This window comes from Biomphalaria glabrata, chromosome 9, assembly GCF_947242115.1.
Source record: "Biomphalaria glabrata chromosome 9, xgBioGlab47.1, whole genome shotgun sequence".
NCBI classification, from domain to species: Eukaryota; Metazoa; Mollusca; class Gastropoda; family Planorbidae; genus Biomphalaria; species Biomphalaria glabrata.
Window position 1 is genome coordinate 36,942,309 of NC_074719.1, and position 14,296 is coordinate 36,956,604.

Here is a 14,296-nt window from a genome sequence, read left to right on the forward strand (position 1 = left end):
TTACCTAATATTTTGGAGTTTCTTATATATAGTGCATATGTAAACAGTTAAACACTAACTGTTAATCATTTAATATTCTATGTTTTCATAGTTTTCATAGGAAAATTAAAGTCGATTTGTTGATTTTTCAAATTGATTCTTGTTTTGTCAGGTACAAGAAATAATTGTGCGAAATTTCATCTTGATCCGAGATTGGGTGTGGGAGAAATAACGTGTACAAACATTGTACCAGACAGACATATAGACAGACAGAGTGAGCTTTGTAATAATACAAACGTTTACACAGTCTGAATGCCAACTCAAACCCCAACTTTCAATGAAGGACGTGTTTAGCCACTGAGCTAATCAAGTACTTTAAAAAATAGAAGAATTTGTTAGTCTATTGTTAGGTACTGACGTAATTCTCTACATTAGCCCTGACGAGTGTCCATGTAAAACAAAATGAATCATCCTCGTTGTCATCGCCAATGTAAAGGTTCAACTTCATCCGAGGCTGACAAGTGGAAGTAATGACGTGTACAAGATGTGGATCAGACTGACAGAACGAAACTGTGAGTTGATATAGCACAAGATGTTGATCAGACTAACAGAACGACATTGTGAGTTGATATAGCACAAGATGTTGATCAGACTAACAGAACGACATTGTGAGTTGATATAGCACAAGATGTTGATCAGACTAACAGAACGACATTGTGAGTTGATCTAGTACAAGATGTTGATCAGACTAACAGAACGACATTGTGAGTTGATATAGTACAAGATGTTGATCAGACTGACAGAACGACATTGTGAGTTGATATAGTACAAGATGTTGATCAGACTAACAGAACGACATTGTGAGTTAATTTAGTACAAGATGTTGATCAGACTTACAGAACGACATTGTGAATTGATATAGCACAAGATGTTGATCAGACTAACAGAACGACATTGTGAGTTGATATAGCACAAGATGTTGATCAGACTAACAGAACGACATTGTAAGTTGATATAGTACAAGATGTTGATCAGACTAACAGAACGACTTTGTGAGTTGATATAGTACAAGATGTTCATCAGACTAACAGAACGACATTGTGAGTTGATATAGTACAAGATGTTGATCAGACTAACAGAACGACATTGTGAGTTGATATAGTACAAGATGTTGATCAGACTAACAGAACGACATTGTGAGTTGATATAGTACAAGATGTTCATCAGACTAACAGAACGACATTGTGAGTTGATATAGTACAAGATGCTCATCAGACTTACAGAACGACATTGTGAGTTGATATAGTACAAGATGTTGATCAGACTAACAGAACGACATTGTGAGTTGATCTAGTACAAGATGTGGATCAGACTAACAGAACGACATTGTGAGTTGATATAGTACAAGATGTGGATCAGACTAACAGAACGACATTGTGAGTTGATATACCACAAGATGTGGATCAGACTAACAGAACGACATTGTGAGTTGATATAGTACAAGATGTTCATCAGACTAACAGAACGACATTGTGACTTGATATAGTACAAGATGTTGATCAGACTAACAGAACGACATTGTGAGTTGATATAGTTCAAGATGTTGATCAGACCAACAGAACGACATTGTGAGTTGATATAGCACAAGATGTTGATCAGACTAACAGAACGACATTGTGAGTTGATCTAGTACAAGATGTTCATCAGACTAACAGAACGACATTGTGAGTTGATATAGTACAAGATGTTCATCAGACTAACAGAACGACATTGTGACTTGATATAGTACAAGATGTTGATCAGACTAACAGAACGACATTGTGAGTTGATATAGTTCAAGATGTTGATCAGACCAACAGAACGACATTGTGAGTTGATATAGCACAAGATGTTGATCAGACTAACAGAACGACATTGTGAGTTGATCTAGTACAAGATGTTCATCAGACTAACAGAACGACATTGTGAGTTGATATAGTACAAGATGTTCATCAGACTAACAGAACGACATTGTGAGTTGATATAGTACAAGATGTGGATCAGACTAACAGAACGACATTGTGAGTTGATATAGTACAAGATGTGGATCAGACTAACAGAACGACATTGTGAGTTGATATAGTACAATATGTGGATCAGACTGACAGAACGACATTGTGAGTTGATCTAGTACAAGATGTTGATCAGACTGACAGAACGACATTGTGAGTTGATATAGTACAAGATGTTGATCAGACTGACAGAACGATATTGTGAGTTGATATAGTACAAGATGTTGATCAGACTAACAGAACGACATTGTGAGTTGATCTAGTACAAGATGTTGATCAGACTAACAGAACGACATTGTGAGTTGATTTAGTACAAGATGTTGATCAGACTAACAGAACGACATTGTGAGTTGATATAGTGCAAGACGTGGATCAGACTAACAGAACAACATTGTGAGTTGATATAGCACAAGATGTTGATCAGACTAACAGAAAGACATTCTGAGTTGATATAGCACAAGATATTGATCAGACTGACAGAACGACATTGTGAGTTGATATAGCACAAGATGTTGATCAGACTGACAGAAAGGACATTGTGAGTTGATATAAGCTTGGTAATAAAAGAATTGAATTACATGAGCTAAAATCAATAAATGTTCTCGACCGACGTAATCCTGCTCACACTAAAGTATTCATCAATGAATTATTAGCTACAGTTAGCATTGTGTTATTCGAAACTAATGGAATAATGGGAATATGTAAAATAATATAGACTTCCACAATTGTGCGTCCCTGTGAGAAACGGTTTGCGTGGGGCTCACCCTGGGTAGGGATTAGCATGATGTCAAAATAAAGATTTTGTATTAGAAAATACATTCGTCATTGCAATAATTATTTAGTAAATGAAAGCTGTCAATGCCGTTCTTAATAACTGGCATCCCGAAATGACAATTTTGTCTATTTTGCAGGAGATTTTAATGAGTTTTTAGGAGATTTTAATGAGTTTTCAGGAGATTTTAATGAATTTTTAGGAGATTTTAATGAGTTTTCAGGAGATTTTAATAATTTTAAGAAATTTCCAGAACTTTTTCGTATATTTTGCAATTTAAGATTTTCTAGAGGCCTAGAAAATCAGTAGGCCGCGGAATACCTGTTATTATGTATGTTATCATTGTTTAATTTAATAATTAGAAATAGCGCAGGACATATGCAAGTGCGGTGCCTAATGCGACCGCATAGGTTGCTGCCTGGTCGTGCGGTTTGCGCGCTGGACTGTCGTTCGGATTTATCGACGTTCGAGGGTTCAAACCCTGCCCGCTCTCATCCCCAGTCGTCATGCGGGAGGTTTGGACTAGGAAGTATGCAAGTGCGGTGCCTAATGCGACCGCATAGGATGGCTGCCTGGTCGTGCGGTTTGCGCGCTGGGCTGTCGTTCGGATTTATCGACGGTCGAGGGTTCAAACCCTGCCCGCTCCCATCCCCCGTCGTCCTGCGGGAGGTTTGGACTAGGAAGTAAACTATCTTCAACTCTGAAGGAACATCCGAAACATGTAAAACATTTTACAAACAAAACATTTTACAAACAATGGCCTAAGGCCTGCCCTGCTGTTCCATGATAGAAAGCTTGCCCCCCCCCCTATCACTTCACTATTTCAAGGAATCTGACTATGACTTTTCTAATTTCAAAGATTTTGAGTGCATAGGCGTAGGACGTAATTATCTTCTTTGTTGAAGTAACGTCTGTAATATATAAGCTAAGATAAGCTTTTGCATAGCTAGGGTGGGGGGGGGGGAGAATTCAAAAATCCCCCTGGCCCCTACTTGAGGGGGGCCCCTAAATGAGTGTTGGAATCTTTTTTTACTTTAAATACTAAATATTACTTCATTATCTCATATCATGATGTCGAGTTTCAAAATGCAGAGGCCCCCAAAGAAGTAAAGTCCCCCCCCCCTCACGGGCCCCCCAATTGATGGCATATCCCTAGCTACGCCCCTGGCTACCCACAAGGTTCTCAGGGTTGAGTGTCCTAGTCAGGGTCACTGCATAGTGTTGTTGAATTCTAACTAACTTATTATATTATAGTATCTTCAGCCGTTTATTCGTTTGTGATTTAGTATCAGCCCTCTAATTAGACACTCGAATGTTTCTTTAGGCTGTACGTTTTCACCTTCGGGACTTGATGGCCGAAAGAAATGCCTTCTGTTCACTGTTGGACAATAGTAACAATGCCAACAAAACCCGGCAGGTGGCGCTAATCAATTCTATATCGTCCGCGATAGAAACAAAGAGACGATTGATCAACAGTTTGATACGGTATCGAACAATGGGGCCTTGTTATATCGCTTTACTAGTGGCGGCCCATGGGGTATAACAATGTGGCGGCCCATGGGGTATAACAATGTGGCGGCCCATGGGGTATAACAAGTATTTTGTCCCTCTTTTTAGTATTATTTTCAAGATTTGTATTATTTATTTTTTTCAAGTGCTCTTTTGATCGAGCTCACCTTTCTTTGTTCTAACCATTGAAAACTTCTACTCTTGATAGTCTGATGGGGGGGGGGGGGGGGGGTTATTTCCTTTCTTCGTTTTTTCTTGCTTTCGTCTGTCTGCCATTGTTTATTCTTTCCCCATTATTTACAAAGCTTATATCAACTCAATCTGTCTTTCTGTCAGGTAAAAAACAATTAAAATTAATAAAAAAAAATTAATTAATTTTTAAAAATTAATCAATTATTTAATAAATTATTTTGTTTGGTATCTCGAACAAAGGAAATATATTGTACTTGACTGAAGTGGTGGTATAAGATGAGTAAGTCCCCTTTATAGGTCGTCACAATGAACACAAACCTGAAAAAAATAGGTCGAGACTATAGAAACAAGAGATACCTTTACAATCTTCCATGTTCATGAGCTCTTCACTAACAGAGTGGTTACAGTGTTGGCTTGAGAAGCCTAAGAAGGCTTGAGGCATGAATTCGCACTGGGACCCCTCAACTCAGTAAAACATTAAGAAACTGGAACAGACACAATATAGAACAGTAAGGTTCACAACAAACGAGTCATCACATTTGACTTTAGTAAAATCAGTAAATTTAGAAAGCCTTCAGGGTGGAAGACTTAAAAGTAAAGTAGCAATTATACATAAAACACTAAAACCATAATCTTCAAATACAAAAACAAAATTTAATAAAATACTCAGAAAGACACAAAAATAAAGGCACATTCCTCGTTCCATATGCTAGGACAAAGTTGTACAAATGCTCCTTCTTACCTAGTGCTATTAGTGCATGGAATGGGTTGCCTGAGCCAGCCAGGAAAACCAACTACTTGGCAGAATTTAAGTCATTGGTTAACAGGGCCGGTCCTATATACCGCTGGACCCAATCCGAAACGGATTGCGCGGGGCCCATTTTGGGTTGTAATAAGGATAATAAGTCAAAATTAAGATTTTGTATTAGAAAAAGAAATCGTCTTTTCATTGCATTCATACTTTACTAAGTACAAAATCACTGTCAAATTAACTTTACGAGCCATCTACAGTAGATAGTAGCTTTCCAACAAAAAGCCGATAAACACTCAGATCTGCCTTTCAGATTTACTATCGACTAGCAAAATATCGCTTTTGTTTTGTTTTTTTATAAGAGGCCAATGTAGATTTAGATCTATATTTTTATGCCAGTAACTATTAAAGAAAATTAAGAGTTTGAACTTCTTGTTTTGGTTAAAATTCGCCTTATTTTTACTAAAAGAATGCTGACAATGCCGTTTATATTTTTAATTGCGAGTAGGATTGACGTTGTCCATAATGACACACCAAAAATGACTATTTGTCTGTTTTTAAGAAGATTTGCATCAGTTTTCAGAATATTTTAATAATTTCTGTACATTTTCATGACTTTTTTCTTATAGTTTATAATTTCAGGAGAATTCCAGGAACCCTTTAATAATAAGATACATTGGTTTAATTTAATAATTTACACCTAGAATTCGTGCAGGGCCTATGAAAGTGCGGGGCCCACTCAGGGTGCATAAGTTGCAGTGGCCTAAGTGTGGCCCTGTTGGTTAACATGCGTGACTATATTAACCTAGGAACACGCGAAGGACGTAATCATTAAAAAAGGAATTCAGTTCTGGAACAAGGTTTTACTGGAAACTAAACCATTTCCCGAATCGATCTACAATCTACCCCCCCCTCGCCCCCCCCCCCCCCCCCAAAAAAAAAAAAAAATTCCTTTATAACAGGGGATTAACACGCACCCCCTTTTTTGTGTTGTGTTTAAACAGCTACATAATATTTGCCATCAAGATAGTCGTTAAGGTAGGCACAATGGTTGTCAATACATACACAGAGATTATAGATATATAGATATTATATTATTACCATGAGCCCTATGTGTGGAGCCCGTATTCCAGGTATATTCGATTCAACTATCTTCCTAGTAACTATGGCTCTACAGTGTTTTACACTCCTGTTATTGTAAAGATTTATAGCAGGCTGTATACTGATATTAAATCTAAAAGTCTGATTTTTATGAAATAGGTCAATTAAGAGATTATGCTTCACAAGGAAACTTCTGGGCGGCCCTTGTGATCAGCGCTCAAAATTGAATTTGAATAGAACATGTATATGAATATTTCTTACATATATATATATATATATATATTTATTTATTTATTTCAATAACTGCAAGTATTAGGACGTCAATGTTGTTTTACATTCACCTCACGTTCAAATACACACAACGCACACACACCTATGGCTACTTATGCGCTACTTTCATGCTTATGGCATGCTCAGGTCCAATCTCAGTTGGGGGGGGGGTATCTAGGAGAAGGTTTTTCTCTGTAAGCACTACTCTGCCCGGGTAGGGTATCGAACTTGGGCCCCCTTCATAGGTAGCCAAGTTCAAGCGCACTTAGCCTCTCGACCAAGCTTCCCATATACATATAAAAATATATATATATATATATGAAATTATTCTTTTACTCATATTGATATTTTTGGATCAGTCATGTACCCAAGTTTGTAATAGATATAGACTAACACAGTGGCGTAACTAAGGGGGGGGGATGGGGGGGGGAGAATTTTAAAATCCCCCCGGGCCCCCACCTAGGGGGGGCCCCCAAATGGGTGTCCGAAATTTATTTTAAATGCATAAATTAATATATTTGATTGACAAATAGTGTCAACGGGTGTCTTTTTTTATCAACATTTATGGATTAAATTTATCACAAAGACTAAACCTAGATATTTTAAAAATATTTTTGCCGCAGAGATCAATTTTTGAAAATATTATCTTTCGTTCATTACAAACTTTGTTGCCACAAATAAAACTGCATGATATACAGCGAATTCCAGGTATCTTGTTACCTTTACTAATAATAGATCTAAATGGCGAGTATTTTATGGCTACACTTATTAACCTTGAAGCAAAATTTACAGAATCGAGTATAACTAAAAGTTATTCTTAACAATGCTAAAATTGTCCATTATTCGGGTTTGGCGTCTATAATTTCAGAATTAAACTTCACACTCGAGTTACTCAATCCAATGGAAACTCTCTCTTTTTATTTACATCTAATGATCTACTCCTTTTGCTTTCGCACAAAACATAAAAAATAATGACGTAATATCATATAATATTAATACATCCTTCCTATTGAAGTTATTATCACACCCTTCCTTTTAAAGTTCTTAATAGTGATATCTACTTGCAGGGCCGGCCCTAGCATTTGCGAGGCCCTATGCGAAACGGATCGCGCGGGGCCTAGTCTGGTTAAGGATTAGCATAATGTCAAAATTATTTTTTTTGAATTAGAAAATAGGCCTACTTTCGTCTTTGCAATAAATTTTTATCAATCGAAAGCTCGCAATGCCAATTTTTATTTATTGGCACCCCAAAATGTCAATTTCGTCTATTCTTCAGGAGATTTGAATAAATTCAAAAAAAGTTCAGGACTTTATCGTATATTTTACCTTTTCATGAGATTTCCTGGAGGCCCTGAAAAATCAGGAAGTCGCGAAAAACCCTGTTATTTTATATACGTTATAATTGTTTAATTTAATAATTTACACTTGGAATTAGCGCGGGGCCTATGAAAGCGCGGCGCCCACTGCGACAGGCACTGTCTACTAGGAACTTTAACAATTCGTACACTTCTGGTTGTCTTGACTGAACAAGTTCTCTAGACGTTGGTCTATAACTGTCTGTTTCGTTTGTTGCAACAGTTTGCAGTTCATTGTCTCCATCGATATCATAGTACCCAGAGATGTCTTCATCGAAACTCTTATTCAAAAAAAAGAACTCTCCGACAGAATAATCTTTAGGTAGTCTTGCTTTTGCATCGTATTTCACTTAGCTTTTCATCTGTCGTTCGTTGAGTAATGTCTCTGCATTTTCAGCTACCAATGGTTTCAATAGTTTGTGATCAGTTGGAATGATTCCCTGAGTCTTCTACTCGTCAGCAGTTGTGATGGCGAATACGGCAGTTCACTCGAGCATAACGAGATATGGATCTTTCCCACTTTTGTATACTCTGAATCCTTTTGCTTTCGCACAAAACATAAACAACCAACAATGACGTAATAATATAATATTAGCACAGAATCTTCTTCATGCAGTGGAAAATTAAGAATTTTTTGCCTATCTGGAATTCTGGTCAAAGCTTCTGTGCCCAATTAATATAGTTCGGAAGAAACTACAGAAGTCTGGACTGCATATACGGGAATCTGCTAAAGAAATTAGTACCCTTTCATGCTTTCTGCAAAATGATGAGAAACTGACAAAAACCCAATCCATCGAAAAAGCAAAAGAAGGTAGTGAATACTATGGATTCCCTGTAATCAAAACAACCATATGAAAGAAAAGACTTGATGGGAAGTTGAGTTCTATTGTAGGACTGTCAATACAACTGCAATTCAAACGTGTTGCGACAGAAGTGCTGGACAGATTTCATATGGAGATGAAGGGCAAATTCCAAAGGCTGGAAAGAAAATGGACACCTTTGGGTTTCTTCTTGAACCAAGACACCTGTTAGATGAAGACGCGCTTGTGACAAACTGTGTTTTTCCTGTTTGTATGATGAAATAAATGTCAAATCGCTTTTTCAATGTCATTGATGCACGAGCACTTTTCATCAACAAACCAGTAATACAATCACCAATAGACATATTGAGGAAACAGGCTTCATATGGGAATTACGATTGCTCAGACTTTGCAACCTCCTCCGAATACCGCTAACTCAGGCCACTTCCATTACGTCATGTGAGAGATCATTCTCAAAGCTCAAGCTCATCAAAAAGTATCTCAGGAGCACAATGACGCAAGAAAGGCTTATCATGTTTTTAATGTCAGTGAAGTCACAAATACTAGAAAGTATCGATTTAGTTGATGTTATAGATGTCTTTGCTGCACAGAATGCACGACGTGAAGCGATATCAATTTAGATTTGTCATTTGTGCTTTATTTAACTAATAAACAACGGTATTATTCATTAAAAGAGTCTTGATGATTATTTTTTGTTAAGTTTACTGATATACTAAACCAATTTGATTTGGGGCTTATATATTTTTGCGTACATTATCTCATGTCATATGTCGAATGTCAAAATGCAAGGGGCCCCCAAAGAGGTCAATCCCCCCGGGCCCCCAAATCTCTAGTTACGCCCCTGGGTCACTAACAACAATTAATCTTTGCGATTAGAAATATTTTTACCACAATTTCATGCTTTAGCTTTCTCTTAAATTCTCTATGCACCATGATCCTATCGCTTGCCTGGACCAGTTGGAGAAGGGGTGGGGTGGAGGCGGGGAATAAAAGGGTATCTGTTAGAATGTTACTGAGATTGCGTTTGAAAGGATAAAAAAGATTTCACTCAGGTTTCAATCCATCTGAAGGGGACTAATTCAAATGTATACCACCACTTCTGTTAAGTACAATTTTTCCCTTTGTTTGATACCAAACAAAATAATAAATTACCAATAGTTAATTAACTTTTAAAAAAATTGAAACTTATGTTGGTAAATAAAAGAAATAATTTCGTTAATTTTCAATCCGAGAATTGGTGTGAGAGAATTTACGTGTAAAAGCTTTTACTAGAGAGCCTTAATATGTTTGTACTGTTAGTGTCCATAATCACAAATACTGTGTAAAAGCTATAAAAAAGTGAAGAACTTGTTTTAAAAATGGTGCATGTTTAGAATACAAAGGCTTCATATGTTTTATTAAAAATCAATTTGTGGGCTTGCTTGCAAAACAACAATAGTTGCAATTGATGAATTTTGACCGTATTATCAAAGCAAGTGAGAGTGTCGTTTTAGATTTCTGCAGCGCCAGTAGTGCAAGGTCAAGGTTATGTTGTTGAAAAAGTTTCAGGGAACAGGAACGTGCACGTTCATTATTAAATCATTCATTGGTTGAATATTTGCATCACGGCGGCAAGTTAATTCCAGACCATAATAGGAGCGAGTCTGTTTGCCCATTCAAAATGACGTAAATGGTAGAAGCATTTTAAGGTCGGAGATATTCAGATGGGAGCTTAATTTGTTTGTGGTCGAGAGGCTGAGTACGCTTGAACTTGGCTTGGTTTGGCTACCTATAAAAGGGGCTTGAGGTTCGACACCCGACTCGAGAAGAATTTTGTTAGTTGAGCGCCTATAGGCAGCACGGAAAACCTTCTACCAGATATCCTCCTCCCCTCACTGATCCACAAATGAGATTGGACCAAAGCGCTCTGAGCATACAATAAGCATGAAAGTAGCACAATATAAAAGCTAAAAAAAATTTTTATTGAATTATTTGTATACAGTGTGTAGTATATCAATAGTTCCCAATGAAAACTTTGTATTTATTGTGGAAGAAACTAAGTTGTTTTGAATTAATAGCTTACATTTGAATCTCCGGCATCACGATATTGCTTGAGTGTTCAGTAATTGTTGAAAAGGAGAAACCTAGACTAAATTATAACATCAGAAACGCATTGTCTGATCAACACATTCTCATATTGTAACATCAAGACATCGTCACGTCTATCACTCAGATATAAATACCGTCACACTCTGTGTTCCTTATCCTAGTCGTTCCCACGATTCCGAGGAGAAGGTTTTCCGTGCTGCCTTTGGGCGCTCAGTAAACACAACTCTGTCCGAGTCGGGTGTCGAGCCCCCTTCATAGGTAGCCAAGCCAAGTCAAGTTCAAGCGTACTTAGCCTCTCGGCCACGCTTGATAGACATTTAAAACCACTATCAAAACATTATAACTTTCTTAAAAATGAAATTATTAAGTTACACAAGGAAGACTACAGTAATGCTATAGCACGCGCTACTAGTTGCTAATAAAAAAGGAAGATGTTTGGTCGTATTATCCACAAGCAAGCCGATCTGACTTTTGGGCGTATGACATAATTTCCAACATGTTTAGGTCACATCTAATAAATCTAAAAATAGTTACGATATTTTTTTTATCTGGTTATTTCCATTACCTTGACCGATTTAAATATTTTTCATTAAAAAAAAAAAAAAACCAACAAGCTAAATAGGAATTTGATTCAAACTGTCACGCTTGAGTGCTAGTGTCACTAGTAACTATTCCAGAATCTTTACAACGTAGAAGCCCCACCTGCTATAACCCTTTTAATACTTAAATAGTTCATCTACATGCTAATTTAACATGCCCAGTTTCATTTGGATACTTTGTGAACATGTATGAGTTTTTGTTATGTGGGGGGGGGGGGAATGGGGGAGAGACTAAATCCCAAAGGACTTCCAATGCCAGATACATGGCGAGCCCTTCAATTCAACGAGACCAACCTTAATTGGCACATAAAAAAAGTAAAATTTTTGGTTACAGTTGGTAAGAGTCAAAAGTCGATGGAAGACTCACTCTGAACTATACTCAATTCAGAAGCAAAATAAAAAAAAAAACTGAACTAAGGATAATAATTCTACATTTATAGCCACATCTCTCAACACTGTAAGATTTATTTCCTATTTCGCTAAAAAACTAAATTAATCAACTAATTAACTAATTGGTTAATTTTTTTTATTGATTCATGTTTTGTTAGGAACAATGAACAATTGTGCAAAGTTTCAATTTGATCCCATAATGAGAAGTTGGAGAAATAACGTGTTCAACATTTGTACCAGACAGACAGACAGACAGACAGAGTGAGTTGTAAAAAGAGTTTCCTTGTCACGATCAAGATCTGAGGTGGAGCCCCATTTCATTTAGGTAGCCAAGCGGTTTACTGTTTACGTCTCTCAACTGCAATCCTTAACTATTGGGAATGTTGTCATTGACATGATTGTGACCTCTTACCGGTTAAATGTCACAGTCACGTGACATTTACAGCCAGGGCATAAAGGTACAAACAAACACACGGCAATATTTGTATATACCAGTTTTTCCCAAACTGAGTACACTTATTCAGGCCTCGCGCAACACTAGGGTTCCGCGGAATACAGTTCGGGAAACACTGGTATACACAAAAACAAACGTGCTTTCAAAATCGATGTACGCCAACTTTTTTCCCCTTAAAATACAGAGGTTAGTATTATAAATGTCTAAAAACACATGGTAGTTGCGAGATAGTAATAAACAATAATATAAAAACCTTTTATGTTAGCCTATGTCTGAAATAATGAAATAAAAATCTTAATTTCAACTACAAAATTAAAAACTATCGAGATATACTAGATTTATTCGGCGAAGTGTGATCTGGCCATATGTGTATTTGGGCCAGTGGGAGTCGGAGGGACCACTCAGAACTGACCAACACAGGATTTTATTCTATTTTCCTATAAAAGGGACCCACGGAGTGATGTGATACCCTTTACATTATATGAATTCTTCTCCATTGTCCACATTGTAATGTTGGAGCGTTCAGATATAGACAAATATATGAGATGAACTGAGCAGTTGTTTCCAAATCGGGTAGATCTACATATAGTTTTCTTTCTATTTGAGTGTTTTGGGGGCCAGTGTCTTATTCGGGCCTCTTGGTAAAGAGAGCAGTTTTGAAGGACATGATCAGCATTCTATGGTGAAAATCCACCTTGGCAGATTTCACTGGCTCCAAGTTTGAGCTTCCGGTACATATGTTGTCTCAATCTGTTGTTACCGGTCCTGAGGCGAAAGATTAGACGTGTTGATCTTGTCGGGATAGCTATTTTATGAATTCTGTATACAGACTTGACAGTGTAGTGCTACACTAAGACATTTTGTTTTTCGCTTTTATAATGCAATCACCTCTACAGAACTTCAAACTTGTGTCCACACTAAGAGCTTAGCAAACAACACTAGGTCCTCATTTCATATTGTCCTGTTAACATAATGGAGAATACTTTCGTGAGTCCATAACTAAATTCTGTACTTATATGGTGCTGTATCATAGAGAGTAGTCTATAGTTTCACTGTTACACAACGAGATGTAATATAACCTACATGGGCGTAGCCAAACCCCCCCCCCCCCCCCCCGAATGAGATCCCCCCCCCCGGGGGGGGGTCGGAATTTAATGACTGATTTTTTGCTTTGATTTTGTTAATTTTAGGTAAGATTTTAAGACTAAACTATCTCTTGCCCTAGTACAGCAAAGGAAGTTTTGAGTTTAAAACCCCCATACAAGGGCGGTTTGAGATTAAAACCCCCTACCAGGGGTTTTCGCAGTTAAATTCCACTCTTCTATAACACAAAACAAAAAAATGCAAACTACAAACTTACAAATTTCACGAGCAAAGTTAAGGAAGATTTTAATTTTTAAACCCCCTCCAAAATTTACGATAAACGCCTCTTCAATATAAAAAAAGAAAATTAGACATTCAAAATTCTATGAGCGTAGCCTAAGGGGTTTTGAGTTAACCCCCACCCCTTCTTCAGTAGGATTTGAAGCTAAAAAATACGTCTTCAATACCCGGTATAAAAAAAAAACGCAAATTAAGCACTCAAAATGTTATGAGCGTAGCTAAATGGATTTTGACGTAGTTTTGAGTTTAAACCCCCCTTCAGCCGGGTTTAAAGGTAAAAATACCTCTTTAAAAACAAAGCAAATTATACACTCAACATGTTATGAGTGTATTCAAAGGGGTTTCTAGTTTAAACTCCCCTCCAGTGGAGTTTGAAGCTAAAAATACCTCTTCAATATAAAAAAAGAAAATTACACACTCAGAAATCTAAGAGCGTAGCCAAAGGGGTTTTGAGTTTAAACCCCCCGCAAGTGGGGTTTGAAGCTAAAAAATACATCTTCAATGTAAGAAAAAAAACAAATTACGCACTCAAAATGCTATAAGCGTTGCTAAAAGGAGTTTTGAGTTTAAACCTCCCTTCA